This window comes from Heptranchias perlo, chromosome 29 (genome assembly GCF_035084215.1).
Source record: "Heptranchias perlo isolate sHepPer1 chromosome 29, sHepPer1.hap1, whole genome shotgun sequence".
In the NCBI taxonomy this organism is placed as follows: domain Eukaryota; kingdom Metazoa; phylum Chordata; class Chondrichthyes; order Hexanchiformes; family Hexanchidae; genus Heptranchias; species Heptranchias perlo.
The window spans coordinates 18,503,648-18,525,713 of NC_090353.1; the positions used below are offsets into that span (position 1 = coordinate 18,503,648).

The 22,066-nt window shown below is 41.9% G+C and overlaps 1 protein-coding gene across 1 annotated transcript in view; it reads right to left on the minus strand.

Moving 5' to 3' along the window:
- nrtn (neurturin) overlaps positions 1 to 21,436 on the minus strand; it is an 80,914-nt gene extending 59,478 nt beyond the window's left edge. Inside the window, exon 1 of the mRNA XM_067968690.1 lies at positions 21,370 to 21,436. The gene's annotated coding sequence lies outside the window, so the exon portion shown is untranslated. The remainder of the gene's footprint in view (positions 1 to 21,369) is intronic.
- Positions 21,437 to 22,066: the final 630 nt, after the last annotated feature.

The following is a 22,066-nucleotide window of genomic DNA, read 5'->3' on the forward strand; positions in this document are numbered from 1 at the left end:
CACCCGCCATTTTGATTTGGGCTTAGTTAAAATTGCTGAAATCTGGGATATTAAACATTTATTCACAAAAAGAGAATACTTACAGATCTCTTAAACCCATTTATACTGTCTGCTTTAATGATATTCCCCAATAGCTAATTCCACAATTTATTACTCTTTGGGTGTAAAAATTCCATCAGACATTCCTTCTTACTCCTAACTTCCCAATTTTTAACATGTGTCCCTCAGTACTTGAACCCTTCACCATAATGAACAATTTGCCTGGGTCAGCTTTATCAATTTCCCACATCCTCTTGAAAACTTGAAATCTTTTCTAAAGAATACATAACCAGCTTTGTTGACCTTAAGCATTATTTCCTGATGCTGAGAATCACCTTTGTTGCTCATCCTGTACCTTCTCAAGGGCAATAATATCCTCACTTACTGCCCAAACTGTAATGCAGAAAATTCCAAAATGCAGCAGCTTAATTTACCACTGGTTGGCAAATTAAAACATTCAACCAGTTAACATTATGCAAATCTACCACTTCAATGAATACGAATGCTAAAACACGCTAGCAAAATCTGATGAATGTGGCATGGTAAGATACTGATCGTAGAAGTGGTGAAGGCTTAAAACTGAGTCAAGAAGGAGACGGAAGTGTTTCATAACATTCATTTTTTAGTCAAGCAGATGATAAAATATAGTGTGCTTTTTTGGAACACAATCTACGTTAGATAGGAAAACATATCCATGGAGCATGATTGCAGACAAAGCAATCATTTACCTAAAATTTGAAAATTCCCGGAGTATTGCAGAAGATGCATCAACACACTCAAAAGAATTGGAAGAAAGGAAATCATATTCAGTGCAGAAAAATAAAAAATGCACTGAGGTGGTCAGAGGAAACATAGCGAAGATATTTCTAGTTAGTTCTAGAGGGACTAAACTCAACCCCACAGTTCCATTAAGTTCTGCTAGACATTTCCCTCCATACAGTTAAAGTAGCTGGAAAGCATTGTGCTTGAGAACCTTATGCACTACACTCAGAACAGTTTGTAAAATCTCCAATGCATACACAGAAAATCTTTGGTAAATGTTCCACAGCAACACTTATCTTAGATAGATACCTGCCTGCATGGCATTTGCAGTAGTCACCACATCCAATGCACGTCAATGTGGATGTGTTTTCTCATACCATAAATTGCAGAATGACCTTCTGGCCTCCTCAAAGATCTGCTCTGCTGCACCCATTCATGAAGTATAATCATTTTGAAGGATAGCAACAAGGCAGATGAGAGTGAGGAACCCAGTAACGAGGGGCTATCACACCAGAAGTGAGGGCAGGCATCTAATATCTATGCTGATGGGCAAATTAAAATGGATGAAGTGACAGGAATACGTCAAATTATATATTACCCACTACTCACACCATAGCAACACTGGATGCTAGGAACGTCAATGTATTCCTGGTGTACAGCATTGCTACAGTATTGTGGGAGGGAGGAGGATTCAAATTTTAATGGCCCGACAGGATTGTAATCGATCTTCAGCTGGCCCAGAGGCCACCATTCATGTCTTGCTGCAGCAGGCAGCCGAGGCCTACTGCAGCCATTTCCCCTCCTTCCCCAGACAAACTCCCCAATGGAGGCAGGAGCCCGAACACAATATTCAAATTACCCCGACCCTGAAAAATTAATCGGGGTCATTAGCACAGGCATGGAGCAGGCCAATGTCACAGCTGCTTTGTAATGGAGATTAGGAGGAAAAGTACAATATTCCAAATGTGGCCTCACCAGTGATTTATAAGCAGTTAGTATAACATCTTTTGACTTATTGTTAAATGCTCTTGAGATGGATCCTGGTACTTGATCAGTCTTTTTTTTTAACAGCAGCTTCATATTGACTGAAAAATTTCTAGTGAATGAATTTGTAAACAGTGCACAGAAATTTACTCATAAATATTACTAGAGTCTGTTTGGATTTTAAAGTGCAAGTGAAAGGTTATTTTATTGAGAATATTTTGTTGCTTCTTGAAATAAAGGGATATTTCTGCCTCTAGTGTCCTCTATCTCCCTCTGTGCTAGCTTTTCAATCCCATTTCAGGCACAAGTTCGAAGCTGTCAATGCTCTTTATCATCCTGGAAGTTCCAGCCTCTGGAATGTCCTGCCACATATAATGCTCTTTTATTGTGCAGGAATTGTATTAATATATCCCTGTATAAGGTGGACAAATGACGTCCTCCACATAAACACATGAGTTTAATGTGTTTGCAGACGCATTTTATATTGCACATTCTGTTTGGTTTTAGTCTGTCAGTGGGTCCACGTGTGACACAACTATGGAAAGTATGCCGTGTGTAACCTCAGCTGAGGAGATTCTCCTCCCCCAAGAATTGGGTCAATTCGAGTTTTTAAATTTACTGGTGTAAAACATTTACTACCTTGTTTACTAACCTATGTGTGAACTACCTAAACTAGCTTTAATAATCATTTTCCACATGGTGATAAACTGCTGCAAAAATTCCCAGCATTCCAAAAATTGCCCGGCACTTCTCATCAAGATAATCTTTTGTTTTTTCCTCACCAATTTTCTCCCCACTCTTCCCCTCCAGTGCACTTCCACTCCACTACTCAGCGTGTTGACTGCTTGCTGAAGTATGGGTGCCCTTTGGTACCTTGCCCAAGTGACACTTATTCATGTGTGAGCCCTGATAGCAAGCTATTCGACAGCAGGGGAGTATCATTGCTGTGTCGGATCCGGCTGTCACCCGATGTCCCCACGTACAGACTTCCAGCAAGGGTCACTGGATAACGATCAGGAACAAGAAACATAGAAATATAGAAACTAGGAGCAGGAGTAGGCCATTCGGCCCTTCGAGCCTACTCCGCCATTCAATATGATCATGGCTGATCCTCCATCTCAATACCATATTCCCGCTCTCTCTCCATACCACTTGATGCCTTTTGTGTCTAGAAATCTATCTATCTCCTTCTTAAATATATTCAGTGACTTGGCCTCCACTGCCTTCTTTGGTAGAGAATTCCACAGGTTCACCACCCTCTGAGTGAAGAAATTTCTCCTCATCTCGGTCCTAAATGTCTTACCCCGTATCCTGAGACTGTGACCCCTCATTCTGGACCCCCCCCCCCCACCAGCCAGGGGAAACATCCTCCCTGCATCCAGTCTGTCTAGTCCTGTCAGAATTTTATATGTTTCAATGAGATCCCCTCTCATTCTTCTAAACTCGAGTGAATACAGGCCGAGTCGACCCAATCAGCCATGATATTATCAAATGGCGGAGCAGGCACGAGGGGCTGAATGGCCTACTCCTGTTCTTATGTTCCTATGTAATCTCTCCTCATATGACATTCCTGCCATCCCAGGAATCAGTCTGGTGAACCTTCGCTGCACTCCCTCTTTGGCAAGTATATCCTTTATTAGGTAAGGAGACCAAAACTGCACACAATACTCCAGATGTGGTCTCACCAAGGCCCTGTATAACTGCAGTAAGACATCCCTGCTCCTCTACTCAAATCCTCTTGCAATGAAGGCCAACATACCATTTGCCTCCCTAACTGTTTGCTGCACCTGCATGTTTGCTTTCAGTGACTGGTGTACAAAGACACCCAGGTCCCTTTGTACATCAACATTTCCCAACCTAGCACCATTTAAATAATACTCTGCCTTTCTGTTTTCCGTTCCGAAGTGGATAACTTCCCATTTATCCACATTATACTGCATCTGCCATGTATTTGCCCACTCACTCAACTTGTCTAAATCGCCTTGAAGCCTCTTTGCATCCTCCTCACATCTCACGATCCCACCTAGTTTTGTGTCGTCAGCAAACTTGGAAATATTATATTTGGTTCCCTCATCCAAATCATTGATATATATTGTGAATATATATGGGGCCCAAGCACTGACCCCTGCGGTACCCCACTAGTCACCGCCTGCCACCCCGAAAAAGACCCATTTATTCCTACTCTCTGTTTCCTGTCTGTTAACCATTTTTCAATCCATGCCAGTATATTACCCCCAATCCCATGTGCTTTAATTTTTCACACAAACCTCTTATGTGGGACTTTATCAAAGGCCTTCTGAAAATCCAAAATAACCACATCCACTGGTTCTCCCTTATCTATTAATCCTCAAAAAACTCCAGTAGGTTTGTCAAACATGATTTCCCTTTCAGGTTAAAGGTGAGGCCTGGGTGATTTTCCCCTCACTAATCCAGGGATACCAATGCAAATTATAGCACCCATACCTAGTTGAGATTGGCTAACTCAGTACCAAATCCAGGTCTAGCATGTTCTGTAAGACTCAGAAACTCACTGAATAAACTTGTTGAACCACAGGGAGAGCTACAGTTTTTCATTTTGTACTCGTGCCTCTATTTCTTTTAAATATAATGAGATGTGAACTAAAAGATAATTTCTTTGAATGATTTGAACAAGTTGTCACAATCTTCAAGTATTCCAAGCCTGGATTTGCTTGGAGTCCTGCGTATCGTGTGTAAGTGCCGCAAAAATATAAAATCATGACTTTTTCAAAAATAATCTTCCAGCAAAATAATTTAATTTTCAATTCTCTTGTATTGTCTTTATTACAGTTAAACTTTCCACAGCACCCTGGACACTTTTAGACTGATACAGATTGGTACAAAAACATTTTCGAACCAACCTAAAGCATCTAGGCTCGAGAAAATGCTACAAAACCAATCACTGGTCTCCAGTTTCATCCCCAGGACTGAAGGCTCAAATCAAAGTCTTCGGATCAAAGTAAGGTATTTCCTAAGGTTCCACTTCTGACTCAACCAAAGATTTTCAGAGGGGTGGCCCATGACGTTGCAACATAGTGGGTAGAGTGAGCACTGATGGGCCTGCTGCCCATTACTTTTGTAGATTAATCTGAAGCTAATCCCATCCAAAAACCTTCAAACCTAATCTGCAGCATGTAGATCATTCCACAGTTTTCAAACCCAACCCAAGACCTTTAATCTCTTCCAAAAGCTCCAGATTCAACTAAATTCCTGTTAAAATTCTGGAATACCATGGAATTTAACTTATTCCCTCACTGTAAACCAGTGGCCCTGCCTCTGATGAATCACTGCAGTGATTGTTAAATGGTTAATGTAGAATAAATTAGTGTCAGCGTGGCAGTTCTTATTGTGAGACTCAATATAGCACAAACATTCTTCAGCGTCAAGTAAAAGATACAGCCTGTTTCTTATTTTATTTTTTGCAAGCAACAACATAGTTTAGAGATAAATTATTTGTAGGTAGATGCAATGAGTGATGTGGTACTAAGCTAACTGATTTTAGCTGAAGCAGCAGTTTAGGTAGGACAATTGGGCTGGAGGGAGGGGGAAATTAGGCAGGATTTTTGCTTTTGATTGCTACCTAGTAACCCTTACTGAAAAGGGAAAAGGGCAGGACAGAATTGGGCCCAGCTGCCCTCCCAGGGTCAAAAAGCCCGCCTCCACAATAGAATAATCGACCCCCACGATAGAATAACTGGCCCCCACGATAGAATAGCCAGCCCCCACTTACCATTTTCTCATGCATAAAGAATTACCACTTGGATGAGAAGATGGTTGCGGGGCAACTGTGGAACTGTACACAGCAACAGGCAGTGACTTTAAGGGAGAAGACAGAAATATTTACTGGTCTCTCTATAGAGACATTTCCTATTTAAAATACTACATGCCTGGTCTCTCAGTGACATGTAGAGTGAGCTACCAATCTCAGCAAAGCTGCCAACAAATGTTATGAATTGCCAGTTCCAGCAGGGTTGTTGGGAAAATGAGGAGGTGAGTCACCTTTGACTGGTGTCAATCATCACCTAGCAGTCAGCTGGAGAGCAATGTTGACATAGTCCTGATAACAGGACCCCACATCAAAGAATGATGCAAAGGGAGAAATAATATAACTGTCGAAATTATTAGTCAGTGACGTAGTGAGTAATTCACCATAGGAAAGCCTCAAGTTTGATTCCGGGCCTGTATTGAGTTAGGTTATCCCAGCTGAAATGTTGGTCAGCATCCTGAGACTGGGATCATAAGGATACTGCGATAGGATGATGTGGAGATGCCGGTGATGGACTGGGGTTGACAATTGTAAACAATTTTACAACACCAAGTTATAGTCCAGCAATTTTATTTTAAATTCACAAGCTTTCGGAGGCTACCTCCTTCCTCAGGTGAACGATGCGGAAATGAAGTCCTCGAAATGAAGTCGCATTTATAATTCACAGAACAATGCTGGTGATAACAGACAGTTTTTTCAACTGCCCGTTGCCAAGGCAATCAGTGTGCAGACAGACAGGTGTTACCTGCCAGGTCTCAGAATATACAAATCACCAAAAAAAACAACAAACAAAAAAAAACAGAGATAGAGAGGTAGAAACATAGAAAAGACAGCAACTGACCCGTTATATTAAAAACAGATAAAACAGAAGGCGGCCTTCGAGACACACGACAACGCAAAATCGTCGAGCAGAAATTGATAGCCAAGTTCCGCACCCATGAGGACGGCCTCAACCGGGATCTTGGGTTCATGTCACGCTACACGTTACCCCACCAGCGAACAAATGTTATCTGTTTTTAATATAACGGGTCAGTTGCTGTCTTTTCTATGTTTCTACCTCTCTATCTCTGTTTTTTTTTGTTTGTTGTTTTTTTTGGTGATTTGTATATTCTGAGACCTGGCAGGTAACACCTGTCTGTCTGCACACTGATTGCCTTGGCAACGGGCAGTTGAAAAAACTGTCTGTTATCACCAGCATTGTTCTGTGAATTATAAATGCGACTTCATTTCGAGGACTTCATTTCCGCATCGTTCACCTGAGGAAGGAGGTAGCCTCCGAAAGCTTGTGAATTTAAAATAAAATTGCTGGACTATAACTTGGTGTTGTAAAATTGTTTGCGATAGGATGAGGCAAAGCTGTGATAGCTCTCATAACTGAACAGCATGCTGATACTGAGTGCCCAGGTTCACACACTGAAGAATAGCTTTCTATGGAATCATATCCCAGGGTGTGTCAGGACCGGGGGGGGGGGGGAAGAGATAGGAAACTAAATTGTGCTGCTCTTGATAAATCCCTAGGCAGCTTCCTGCCCACTGCAGCCAATAAAAGAGCTTGTGCAGATCAACAAATCATCTATTATCTTCATTCTAAGTTATTGAAATTATATGAAATCATTACCAAATATACAATTTATTCCAAATCACATAACTATCTGCAGCTGTCAGTATGAGATGGGCGGGCTCTAGGGGATGTGGTGAGGAGTCCATAGACAAAATGGTATCTTGATATAAATGCACGTCCTTTCTTTCTTTTCTTTCGTGACAGATAGGAAATAAAATTCTAATTCTTCCCTTCCATTAGCCCTTCAAACAATTTTCAGAAGAGTTTAAAGTATCATGCACCCTCCTTGTAAATTCTTTTATTCACACACGCAGATTATCAGTTGAAGTAATGTGAGCACCTTGTGAGGACTTTGATGTCAAAGTGATTGTGACAAATTGTCTACAATGATAAAAAGCTGCCAGATGGGATTGCTGTAGACCCCAGAAAGCTTCCATCTTAGATGGCCTCAGGGGATTTGTGTGACAGTGAGTGAGAGAACCTGCCCCTTCACCTCTTGAGCCTGGTTTCAAATCCAGCCAGACTGATGGGATGAAAAGTTTCCTGTTTCCCACTGTTGTGAGGGTCGAACATCAAAAGAATTTTAGATCAATTCCTTGCGGGGTCCGCAGCAAAAAAGGTGCTCAGAACAACTCAACAATTTGTAACAGCCGGCAATCTCACACAGAGAGGCACCAAAGTAGCTTGAGTGGATAAATAGAATGTCGCACTGAAATAAAAACAGTAAATGCTGAAAACACTCAGCAGGTCAGGCAGCATCTGTGGAGAGAGAAACAGAGTTAGCGTTTCAGGCCGATGACCTTTCAGAAGAGTTCTGATGAAAGGTCATCGACCTGAAACGTTTTGACTCTGTTTCTCTCGCCTCAGATGCTTCCTGTCCTACTGATAGTTACCAGCATTTTCAGTTTTTATTTCAGATTTCCAGCATCCGCAGTATTTTGCTTTTGTTTTAGATTGTCGCGATGGTTGGGTTGGGGATGGGGGGAAGGTACATTGTAGAATAAATGAAAGTTTATCCAGTTTCTATCTTATGCTATATGTGGCATGGAAGTTCTTTACCCTGCAGCCGTATCATGCTCATGTTGCTAACCTGTAGGAAAGGTGATGAAATAGCTGGCTATGCTAACCAAGGCATCAGCCGCACCCCTGGTAGTAAGGTAACAATGACTTGTCAAACAGCATTTGGTATAGTTTCTGGTGAGTGGCGGTATTAACACCGTACTGAAATGGTATTAACATTGGTATTGTGAAAGACACTTTACAGATCTCAAAGGATCTTTCTGCTCTGCTGAACTCTTGGAAAGAATTTCTCTTCAGTGAGTCTCCCTGTGATATTAGTAACAATGATTCTGCTGCTTCTTTCATTACATAAACATTTTTTTCCATGATCTTATCCGAAAAATATTGGAAGGGCACAACAAGCAGCAGCTGAAGAATTAAGAATACTCCAAACATCAGCTGAGAACTCAAAATGTGAAATAAAATGTTCACAATTATTTTCCTTAAAACGCTTTAAATTGGGACTTTAACCAGCTATTTCCCTCGATTATAACGGATGGAATGGCCCCTTGGTGGGTCATCCACCCAATTATCATTAATTTTAAGGGGTCTGCTTGTGCCTTTATTAGCTGCTTTATTAGGCTTCCACTCAAAAGGAGCAGGAATGAATTAACAGGGCATAAATCTCCCAGAAGCATTGCACTGCAGATTAACCGGTGATTAAGGAGGAGTGCTAGCCATCAAAGTTCCCAGTCCTTGCTTGCTTGAATCCCCCTCAGAGGTAATGAGATCGCTATTCAGAAAATTCACCCTGCGTGGTCACAATCTCCCACCTCCCACCTCAGCAATGTGATCTGATGCAAATTAAGAGTCTGTGTAGACTATGTTGGTAATTCTCGGCCTTGCGTAAAAAGTTTATCTTGCTCTCCAGTGAAATTGAGGAAGAGAACACTTCGGATCAGGGATTATCCCAACATAGAATGTGTAATATTAAAACCATAGCAAAAGAAAAAATGGCAGCAGTACTTGGACATCCCACAGCCAGGTGGGTCATTAAGGGAAATTAATGAAAGAGAAAAGAGAAGGTCTGCCTGAACATACAGCTAGTTCAGCTAGCTGAGACATACAGACCAGGAAGGCTCCAAGTTTGATCAACAGTCAGTGTTCAGTTAACTGATCTCAGCCAGAGCAACAAATAGAGATAATACAATGATTTATTGCCCATCCCTAATTGCCCTTGAGAAGGTGGTGGTGAGCCACCTTCTTGAACCGCTGCAGTCTGTGTGGTGAAGGTTCTCCCACAGTGCTGTTAGGAAGGGAGTTTCAGGATTTTAACCCAGCGACAATGAAGGAACGGCGATATATTTCCAAGTCAGGATGGTGTGTGACTTGGAGGGGAACATGCAGGTGGTGTTGTTCCCATGTGCCTGCTGCCTTTGTCCTTCTAGGTGGTTGAGGTCGCAGGTTTTGGAGGTGCTGTCGAAGAAACCTTGGCAAGTTGCTGCAGTGCATCCTGTAGATGGTACACACTGCAGCTGCGGTGCGATGGTGGTGAAGGGAGTGAATGTTTAAGGTGATGGATGGGGTGCCAATCAAGAGGGCTGCTTTGTCCTGGATGATGTTGAGCTTCTTGAGTGTTGTTGGAGCTGCACTCATCCAGGCAAGTGGAGAGTATTCCATCACACTCCTGACTTGTGCCTTGTAGATAGGAGTCAGGAGGTGAGTCAATCGCCGCAGAATATCCAGCCTCAGACCTGCTCTTGTAGCCACAGTTTTTATATGGCTGGTCCAGTTAAGTTTCTGGTCAACGGTGACACCCAGGATGAAGAAAGCTCCATTTTCACAATGAGATATTTTCACCGTCCGCTCACATGGTTGTGAAGCTGGGGAAGGCGCAGATTCACGAGTGGTGCACAAAGCACCTCCCACCCGGCATGATAGTTAAAGAGTCATCTCTTTTCCATCATTAAGATGTGGATATATATTCGTTACACTTTTAAAAGCTTACCTATTATTTTAGACATTTGCATCAGCTGCTTTTACACTAAAACTAGTGCAAGAAAACCTTTTCCAAGTGATTTCTGTTAAGTGACTAGATGCAGCCGAAGGCTTTTGTTCCCATAGTTACCAGCAGACATGACTCGGCAACTCTAATGATAACTGAAAAAGTCAGCAACTTGAAGTAGCTGCAATAGCAGTAACAACAGGACTATGGGCTCGAATTAAACCATGGATCTGTGTGATGATGGAGCACATTGCTCTTAACCACGTTTATGTTTCTGTTAGAAGGCAAGACCTCGGGAAAGTGACTGATTGGCAGCTGAAAGTCTCACAACTAAGATCTGTTCAATGTGGCAAAAAAGTGCTCCTAAAACCTGCAAACTGAAGATGGAAATGAATAGTGTGACTTGATTAAGCTGGACATAGTGGAAAGGAAGTACTATCAAATATGTGGTGCAGGTATAGAGAGCAAGCAGAAGGATAGCTGCACGTTATTTAAGGTGTGTGTTATATATGCCGCATGCATTTTTTGTAGAGAAACCCAAGTGAAGGGCCAAGGTCCATAGTACAAGATACCAACAAGGTTGAGAAAAGTAGAATACAAGACAAGGTAAGTGAAGAAATGGTTAAATGGAAAAAGAGACCAGAGAGGTAAAAAAGTAAAGAATTCCATGGCTTCTGGGAAAGAATGAGTTAGAGCGGGTGTCAGCGCACAGAGTCTTAATTTCAACACAGTAAGAATGCAGGGAGGAGGAACTACATGTAGGGAAGTGTGTTTGGTGCATTGAAGGAACAACAGAAGACATTTCAGAGCAACATTGACCATAACAATATGATAAGATAGAGAAACAAATATGATTGTGATGTAAACAGAGAGAGGCCGGAGGTCAATCATATATCAGATGACAAGCTTTTTATTATATGCAAGAGTGTGAGTGAGCTCCCCAGACCTGAGAGCATAATTTCACAGAGTTAAGAGCTGATGAGGGGGAAAATTGTTTGGCACAAAAGAGGACACTAAGCTTTCTGATGACAGCTTTAGGAATGGAGCTCCAATTAAGATGAAGAGGCTAAGAAAGTCAATGGGGTAGATTTTGAACTTGCCGCCCTGACATAAGACTTGCTTTTCAGATTGGCCACCTATTGTAGACACTGCTTTATTTGTGAGACCTGTTGCTTTCAAGCCTTAACAAACACTGACTGTCAGCATTGATTGTCAACATGAAACACTGAAAGTTGGCATATATGGCGATGGGGTTTGATTTTTTTTTATTTGTTCATGGGATGTGGGCATCGCTGGCAAGGCTGGCATTTATTGCTCATCCCTAATTGCCCTTAAGAAGGTGGTAATGAGCCACCTTCTTGAACCGCTGCAGTCCATGTGGTGAAGGTTCTCCCACAGTACTGTCAGGTAGGGAGTTCCAGAATTTCGACCCAGCGACTATGAAGGAACGACGATATATTTCCAAGTCGGGATGGTGTGTGACTTGGAGGGGAACGTGCAGGTGGTGTTGTTCCCATGTGCCTGCTGCCCATGTCCTTCTAGGGGGTTGAGGTCGCAGGTTTGGAAGGTGCTGTCGAAGAAGCCTTGGTGAGTTGCTGCAGCGCATCCTGTGGATGGTACACACTGCAGCCACGGTGCGCCGGTGGTGAAGGGAGTGAATATTTAGGGTGGTGGATGGGGTGCCAATCAAGTGGGCTGCTTTGTCCTGGATGGTGTCGAGCTTCTTGAGTGTTGTTGGAGCTGCACTCATCCAGGCAAGTGGAGAGTATTCCATCACATTCCTGACTTGTGCCTTGTAGATGGTGGAAAGGCTTTGGGGAGTCAGGAGATGAGTCACTCGCCGCAGAATACCCAGCCTCTGACCTGCTCTTGTAGCCACAGTATTTATGTGGCTGGTCCAGTTAAGTTTCTGGTTAATGGTGACCCCGAGGATGTTGATGGTGGGGGATTCGCCAATGGTAATAGTGTTGAATGTCAAGGGGAGGTGATTAGACTCTCTCTTGTTGGAGATGGTCATTGCCTGGCACTTGTCTGGCGCAAATGTTACTTTCAACACAGTGAGGATGCAGGGAGAGGAAGAGTGTGTAAGAATGGACCTTTGCAGCTTAGAAGGAACTAAAGAAGAAAGTTCAGAGGAACACCAATCAGAGTACTATCATTAAAATAGAGGAAGAAGAAGGAGTTTGGAGGTTGGAGCTGTAAGAAGAGTTGCCCATTAAATGACAAGATTTTTATTTTATCGCATTTAGGAATTCAAGTTGGAAGAACCTCTTTAGATATCTGTGCAATACTGAAGGCTTGGAATGGCTTTGCCTTTATAGAGAGTTAGAGTTAAAGGTTTAATAGTATATATAGTTAATTATTTTGTGTTGCTCAGAAAACTCTGGGAAACCTTCAGATCTTGGACCACACCTGTGCACCAGAGCAGTATGGAACCCAACAAATAACCAATCAGACCCCCACAGAGCAGTTACACCAACTGGAATCCAATTAGACACTAATGGATTAATTTAAACCAGAGTAATTCGATCAGTATCCACAGACCAGCAGATATCCAGTCAAAAAGGCAGTGTTTATACCAGAAGAGATTCAATCAGTGCCCACAGACCAGCAGATATCCAGTTAAAAGTACAGTGTTCATATCAGCAGGGATACAATTACAAAGTTAGAATTATCCGGCTGGCTCCCAGAATGAGAAAAAATATTTTGTTGATTCTCAGTAAGTTGCAGCTTTACTAACTCAAGAGATTGAACTCAAACCCTCGCACACATATGTAAACAAGCTGTACTACATTGCTTATATATTTACTTCAAGGCCCATGTTTAGTAACCCAGCATAACCTCTTTTAAACAAAACTTGGATTTAGTAACAGAGGATTGAAATGCTACAGCTTCACTAAGTGTATGTTTACTTCTCTCTTTTGCCATTCCCAGGGAGAACAGTTTATACAGGCAGAGAACCAGAGAGGCACAAAATACTTGGAGCATAATAGAAGCAAAGCTTCAGTTAGGAGTCTATTCTTTTGAGAAACACTGCGCTGTGGCTGAACAGAGAAGCACTGTGTCCCCCAGGCCTCATATTAACAGACCACATTTTTCAAAACAGTTTCACAACCACAATCATGGGCAGCAATTTTGATCAGAGCAGCTTGAAGCCTGATTCTGATCAGCCTCGTCCCTTTGAAAAAAAACTGTCATCACACATGTGCAAAAAGTCACGTCCTGCTATATGTCCGTCTGGCTATCCCAAATACTGTGCCAAGTTGGTTCTAGGCAATTGGGAATGACTCTCGAAGATCCAGCTGTTTTTTTTTGCCATCTTTTATTTGTGGTGGGTGTCATGTTTTATAGTGACTCAGCGATAGGTACGGGCTGCCTGTCACCAGTGAATTAATAGTGGTCTATTAGCCAGGGTGGGGGTTCCTGGGGGGAGACAGGAAAGGGATTACCGAGTATATCAATGATTGCTAAAGGAAGCAAGTAGGAGAAGGTACAAGTCTGCTTCTTCCGTGGTCCGGATTTGCATATGTTGCATATACCCAGCCTGTTGTTTCATGAACCCGTACAATTTCTTATGCTCCAGTAAATCCCGCCCCCACCTCCACCATCCACCCTCTCCCCACCCCGTGCACTACTCTTGTTATTCAGAGTTTTGCATTCAGGATTTGTCACATTCAGCCTCAGAAAACTGAATGTCCAATTTGATTCTAGCACCAGTACAGTCACTGCGGAGATCACAATTGACATAATAATTTACTTTGTTTACAATAAAGCAATGTGGTGTGTAAGGGAAGTGATAATGCAATAACTGCAGTTCCTCAAACATTTTCCCATTCACTCAAGCAAAGGGTGGATTTAATTGAACAATATTTACCAGTTGCTGTAATTATACAGCTGACATTTGCACTGCTTCCTCCGCATGTTCCTAATTATTGTGTGATATAAAACTACTGATGCTTAATGGTTTTCACACCAGTGCTGACATCGGGTAGCAACTCTCCAGATATTGGCAGTCTCAGAACTGATAGTTGTGTGCCTCCTGCTGCTGCCTCTCCGGTTGCTGACACTACTGCCTCTCTGGGTGCTCCAAATACTGTCTATCCTGATGCCGATAGCAATGACTGTCATCGTGCTGGCTGTCTCGGTAATAATAATAACGTCTCTCCTGTGCTGGCTGTCTCAGTAATAACAGTAATGTCCCTCATGTGCTGGCTGTCTCAATAATAACAGTTATGTCCCTCATGTGCTGGCTGTCTCAATAATAAAAATGTCTCTCCTGTGCTGGCAGTCTCAGTAATGACAGTAATGTCCCTCATGTGCTGGCTGTCTCAGTAATAACAGTAATGTCCGCCATGTGCTGCCTGTCTCAGTAATAACAGTAATGTCTCTCATGTGCGAGCTGTCTCAATAATAACGGTAACATCTCTCCTGTGCTGGCTGTCTCAATAATAACAGGATGTCTCTTCTGTGCTGGCTGTCTCAGTAATAACAGTAATGCCTCTCATGTGCTGGCTGTCTCAGTAATAACTGTAATGTCTCTCCTGTGCTGACTGTCTCAATAATAACAGGATGTCTCTTCTGTGCTGGCTGTCTCAGTAATAACAGTAATGCCTCTCATGTGCTGGCTGTCTCAGTAATAACTGTAATGTCTCTCCTGTGCTGACTGTCTCAATAATAACAGGATGTCTCTCCTGTGCTGGCTGTCTCAGTAATAACAGTAATGCTTCTCATGTGCTGGCTGTCTCAGTAATAACTGTAATGTCTCTCCTGCACTGACTGTCTCAGTACTAACAGTAATGAAGGTTTTAGTGTCAGATGGTTGCATTTATTTGAAGAATTGTTTAAGGTGTTTTAAAGTGTAGTGTATTCATGTAAGTGAAAAAGTGGTCTGAGATGATAGGTTTTTAAGATGCTAATTAGCTAGCTTTAATTAGCATCACAGACTGTAAATAGCAAGCAATTTGTTAGTAATTGATAAACACTGCACACCCATTGTGTTGGGTACTTGACAGGAGTTCTGGCAGATCTTCTCTTTCTTAGCTGTGAACAGCAAGAGATAAAACACACAAGCAGTCAAGCAGAGGGTTTTTGAAATAAGAATGATGTGATGCAGTCAAGCAGCGAAAGACTAAGAAGGTTGGAGTGCAGGAGGGAATGGTCATAAATGGTCTTGTTTAAGTCAGTTAAGATGGCCCATTGATGTGGGGAAGTGTGGCATGTTTTTTATTATTACACAAATATAGGTCGTACTGTTTGAATTAAGTGAGTCTAGTCGTAACAGCCATTCTGCAAGTTCACCTTATTGTGAAATAAAGCAGCTTATCGATTTGTATCAGGCCTCATCTCACCAAGTGATTGCTCAATGAGCCTGCAGAGAGATTGAAGCAGTACAAGTGTGAAAAACATGGATATCCAGTTCAAATCATATGGGGTACTGTTGCCACATCTCCAGAAGTAGATATAGGATGTGAGTCAACTCCCAATAAAGTAAGACACTCAGAGTGCTTACAGGAACAATAACACCATTGAACCCGAGAAAGTACCTGTGGCAAACCCAAATTCATAACAGTTACCCTCCCTGAGGCGTACGTGACTAAAAGGTGGACTAACTGAAAGGTACGGTGAATGAAGAGTAATGGAACAGAAAGGTGTACAGGTGAACATTATAATCACTGAAGCATATACTTGTTAACTGAAATGTACAATAATTGAGGGATATACTATCTGAAGATATTATAACACATTGACTCACTGAAGAGCAAACTCACAGCATTTGTACTTTCCTTCTCCAGATCACCATACAACAAATATTAAAGTAAGTAATTTCAAACTGCCTTTAAAGCATCCAAAATTATAGAAACAGATTCCCTGGAGGGGTCTATCAGTCAGGAAAAGACATATACAGTGATGCTGTAGAGTATATACCATGGGCCTTTCACAATATCTTCGATGATATTATGGCTTTATGTTAAATGTTTCTGAAACCATAGCGACTCTTTATTTTCATTACAGTTGATACCGAGATCGCAACTCGTGCTTGCTGTGGCTGAAATAGGATCGGGGTCTTTCACTGATCAGAGCAGGTTGGTTTAATTTTTTTAAAGCTATTTCTATGTGGTGCATCAGTGACCACCTCCAAATAGAAAAGGAATTAGATAGAACAGAGTGGGCCTAACTGGTCTAGAATTTCCAATTCTCCAAAATTCTGCAGTGATCCTACCTGTACCAAACGGATAATCACTTTGTACAGCAAATCTAGAATGGCAACGTATTACATTTGTTTTGTATTTTGAAATATGCCTCAATTTTGCCCTCTTATCCTTTTATTTGTCTTGACTGGATGGGATGAAAATTGGGGAGGTTCTACAAAAGACAGACGATTCGCTCTGCCAGATTACTGCCTCGGTGGTGAAGGTGATAATTACTCCCTGCCGTACTATGTATAATTCTGGTTGTCATATTAGGGCAAGGGATATCCAGGCATTGGAGGCAATACAGAAAAGGACAGTCAAACTGGCACCAAGCGTAAGCTTAGCAACGAGGAGAGGTTGAAGAGACTGGGATTGTTTAAACTGGAGAAGAGAAACCTCAGGAGAGATGTTCAAGATTATTAAGGGAATAGATAAATTGAACCTCAATAATATGTTTGAGATTGCCACAAACTGGAGAACTGAGGACACGGGCTCAAGCTTAGAAGAGGGAAGGTGGGCAGATTTAACCACTTCATGCAGAGGATGGTGATTGTGTGAATGGACTGTCCAGGGAGCAGAGGAGACGGTCAGTGTTGAAACATTAAAGGGAGAATTGGATAGATATTTGTGAGAACGGGTGGTTGAGAGGTGATTGTTTGTGGGACCAGCCTTCTTTCTGTCCTTTATCCTGTACTTTCATATGTTTCTAACTTCAGCAAAATGGGAGATAGTAGGAATTAGCAAAAAAAAACACAAAAGATTTATACAAGCCTGCTAACCTGAGCTCAAAACTAGAAGTGGTTTGTCCACTGCTTGGAGTACCCACCATCGAAGAAAAGTTGCAGCTTGGTGTGGCCAGATTCTTGCAGATGTGAAATACTACACTGTATGTACTGATCCCATTCTGGCTCCATAAAAACAACATGACTGGCAATGCAATGTGGTGTTGGTGGTGTGACACAGGCAGGGAGAAGCTGGACCACTTACCTAGCTTTTTTTTTGTTGAATAAGCCTTTACATTTGTTGCATGCCTATTCCACAGATCCATGACAGCTTTTCCTCTAATCTCTAGCCTTGCCTGAGGTTTGTTAAATTTACACATATGCCCTCTAGTCTTGTGCTCGCAATTTAGGTAAAATAGCCTAATCTATATTATCCATGTCTTTTGACATTTAAAAAAAATCTAGATCATGTTCCTCCCAGCTATCTCATTTGCTGTTTTTTGTGACCTTGCTGTGTGTAAATGGTTACCATATTTGCCTACAACAGTGACTACACTTCAAAAGTAAACATTGGCTGTTAAGCACTTTGGAATGTTCTGAGGATGTGAAAGTCGCAATACAAATGCAAGTTCTTTCTTTCTGCAACATCAACAAATGTCTACTTATCCCTCAACCAACACCATCAAAACAGATTTCTGCAAATAAGGGTAGTTAATCATTGACCTACACAGCTCTGAAAAGGACAAATTATCTGTGAAAGCATAGGTTCCAGATCATAGCTTACACAAACTGTAATGTATGGTCATTTATTTCATTGCTGTTTGTGAGACCTGGCTGTGCACAAATTGTCTGCCATGTTTGCCTACAAAATAACCAAATATGATTCACTGGCTGTAAAGTGCTTTAGGAGGATGTGAAAGGTGCGACATAAATGTAAGTTCCTTCTTTTATATTGTAACAAGTACTGGTAACAGCAAGGGCCTCAAACCAGAACTCTACAAAACTGAACTCCTCACTGTCCCCAGATACAGTATTTTTCCCATTTGTCACCGCCTTTCCTTCCTGTTGCCAAGCAAGCTTTCAATCCAGCTGATTAATTTCAACATTTATTCCGTGAGTTCTTTGAAAATCTTCACACGTGGATCTATATCAAATGTCGTCTGGAAATTCAAATAAATTTTAACCATAGTTTAGTTAGCTCTTTGAGGAACTCTAGCAGATTAGTGAGGTATGAGCAATGTTACCTCTGTGATGATTGATGAGCATTGATAGCCTCCCACATAATGCTTACAAGTGTTTCCTATTACAGATATTAGGTTAACTGATCTTTGTCCCATGTTTTACTCCTTTTCTGATTATCAGAATTATAATTTCAGGTTCTCTCAATTGATTCTTAGCAGTTTGTGTAAGCTATGATCTGGAACCTAAGCTCTTAAGATAATTTGTCCTTTTCAGAGCTGTGTAAGTCAATGATTAACAACTACTCTTATTTGCAGAAATTGGCATCCTGAATTTACCATAATCTAGCAAGAGGATAACAATCTTGATGGAATATGAAACAGTCTAGAGTGTTACAAATTAAAGCAGCTAAAAAATGTATTAAAATTATAAATGGAAGCACAAAAAATGCAGCAATAAATTATTGAGTGTAAAATATTAATCAAAAATTCCCTTTGTAACTACTCCTAAGAAATGTAATGGTCTTTTCATTTTGGAAAAGAAAGTCCTTGCTAATACACTGCAACAGCAATCCACTCTCTGGTGCAAACTTTCTGTTACTGAGAACTTCTTCATCTGACCCCTAACGTTGGGAAGTTCCCCGTTCTTTCTCAACGTCCTCATTTTAATTTGTTCAGCACCAGCGCCATCTGTCCTGAGAATTTGCAATTGCTGTCTTTCCCAGGCAAAAAAGTGACTCACGATTATCCAACTAAGAGAGATTGCTTTAGGATGTTTGTGGATGGGTTCCCGAGCAAACAGACAAAGCTTAGTTATAATACAATACACTGGCGCCTGGAATTTCCACGGAGGTTCTCCCAATCTCCCGCCATAACTTGGCGCGAAGATGAACGGAAACCTCAGAGAAATGTTGTAAACAGGCATTTCCGCCATTTCTCCCGGGTTTTTGCTAATCTTCCACCAAAGTTACGGAAGGACCGGCTGATTTTAACTGGCTGAAATCGACATTGACTGAATGGTAACAGCCTCAAAATCCGGTTGGCGCTAATGCTCCGACTGCCACCATTTTGAAAGGGGCCTTGCGGAACGCCCGCCTGTTTCCGGCTGTAGGCTGCCGTGCTCTGCCAGCCTGTTTCCTCTAACCAGTCATCCCGTAAATATTTAAAGAGGATTTTCCGCTGCAACTCCAGTAGCGCCAATCGGGAAGTTGCACAACCCCAGTCGCGATTTTCCATCTGGTCATTTTAACAGCTGAAACGTCACAGGCTGTCACTGTGTTGGGCGTTCCTACCTTGTGGTGGGTGCACCAGAGCAGGAAACCTGTTTCTGTACAACACATTTTAGTGATGTGCACATGTGTTATTTCTCTCTGGGAGTATTTCATCCTGCAGGAATCTACAAATGTCTTCATCTAAAATTATTGATCAAACTTAGTCTGACACCCGTAATTGGGAATTCTGGGGAATTCAGCAGTTCTTGGCAAAGAATGTGAAGGTTCCATTACCCTGCTTTCTCAATATCGGATGTCCCCAAACCTACTCACAATAACAGGATGGAAAACTTTGATGGTCGATCTAACATCGGGAGGCCAAGTATAGGATGAGAGGTGAAAGGTTGGTACAAAGTAAGGGGTCGAATGGGAGTATTTCAGGATGCTATGTGCCCTTCCTTAGCCTATTTAACCAGATCCAATATAATGTCACTTTTCTTCTGGACTAACTACTGGATCAGTAGCATCTCTTGTTCTTTTGGATGGAATATGACCCACTCCAATGCATCTGTGTAAATTGTAAACATTGGGAAAAATATAACTTGTTTTGTTAAACTGCTGGACAAAATTAATAAAATTGGTTCAATCAAGAAAGAAAAATAAATAAATAAAATTGCCATGGCTTTGTAACTTAATCATTTGTCTTAACCAAAGGGTTATGGGCAAGAGTCCCAAGGCTATCTCTCACAGTGTAGCTAAGCTTCATTATTTTTCACCTGGCCCAGTTAGTGCCATGTCCCCTGACAGCAGAGCATGTTAACTTGTGAAAAGGAGACCAGGCATCTCCTATTTCATCCCACTACCAGCAAAGCTATCTTTAAATGTGAATATAGCGACAACCCTCTCACTGAATAAACTCATGTAAGGAATCTTACAACACCAGGTTATAGTCCAACAAATTTATTTTAAACTATAACCTGGTGTTGTAAGATTCCTTACATTTGTCCACCCCAGTCCATCACCGGCATCTCCACATCATGAATAAACTCAAGTAGAGGTAAAAGGAAAAATAATAGGGGAACAGTTCACAAAACCTGACAAGGAGACTACAGAGGCTTGCGAGAGCAGGTGTCAAATGTTTTACGGTGTAGGGGAAAAAAGGGAAAGTCATTGCAATAGAATTGTTTGACAGTAAATGTAAGTTTCCAAATTCAACCCCATCCAGGCACCCACTGCTGTGGTTGCAGTTCACCAACATGTTGTCTGTATTATTTGCTAACTACCCAAGTGGATTACTAAATATTTTTCCTGTCAATTTGTTGCCCAAACCCCTGTCATACATACCAGCATAATACATAAGTGACCTTCTGTAAATTAACACAGTGATTGCTAAATGTCGCTGCCATTTGTGGCGTGCTGGCTTTTCTTCCCAAGTTTTAATTCAATCAGTGCCACTGTAATCCCCAAAAGGGTGGAAACGTTACTTTAAATAAAAGTATTTGCATTGATATTGCGAGCGCCTTTCATGTCCTCAAGAATGTCCCAAAATGCTACACAACCACTAACTTACTTTTTGAAGTGCATTCGCTGTTGTCACGTAAGTAAATGCAGCAACCAATTTGCACCCAGCAAGGTCCGAAAACCAGTAACAAGATAAATTACCAGTTCACTTGTTTTGATGGTGTTGATTAAGGGATAAATGTTGATCAAGACTTCGGGTGAATTTCCCTGCTCTTCAAATAGTGCTATGTGAGCTTTTACACTCACGTAAATAGACAGATGGGGCCTCAGTTTAACATCACATCTGAAAGACGGCACCTCCAACAATCCAGCACTCCCTCAATACTGCACTAATTATGTATTCAGGTCTTGCCATGGACCCTGAACCCAAGACCTACTGACACAGAGGCCAGAAAGCAAACTTTAAACTTACCAATTGAGCCAAATGAGAGTAGCCTTCAAGAATGAACCAGTTCTTGGTGATGGATTTGGGAATGAAGCATCCCTCTGGTCCACCCATAATAAACAGTTAGTTCTCTACCGACACCATGGGTCAGATCCGGTGAGTCTGTATCAGAAATACTCGTCAGAATTGACAGCTGCTCACTTTGGTTCAAAAAAGTAACATTTAAAATATTTTTTGCTCTTTTTAAAAAGAATCAAGGAGTTTGTAATCTGTACCAGAATTACTGATCACGGTGCCGTTCCCTACATTTCTCTGATGCCCACGACTCTGACACTCGAACCACAAAACAGCCTAGGAACTAAATGGCCAAGCCGGCTGTTTGGAGCCACGAGGTTACGTTTGCAGTGCAGAAAAATAAGAAAACCCTTAGCACCTGGGATGAGCCCAACAAAAGCCTTCTTCAACTGAGGTACCAGCACAGAAATGTCTGGAGAAACCCAGCACCAATGGGTTAGGAAGCACATGGAAGAGAAAAGTGGGAGTCTCAAAGGGTGCAGGATGTATGGGGGGGGAGGGGTGTTGGGTGATTCTCCCAAAGGGTGCACAGCGAAGGATTCCCCCAAAGGGTGCAGAGAGTGGGGGATTTCCCCAAAGGGTGCAGGGAGTGGGGGATTTCCCCAAGTGGTGCAGAAAGTGGGGGTGTTTCCCCAAGGGGTAATGGGAG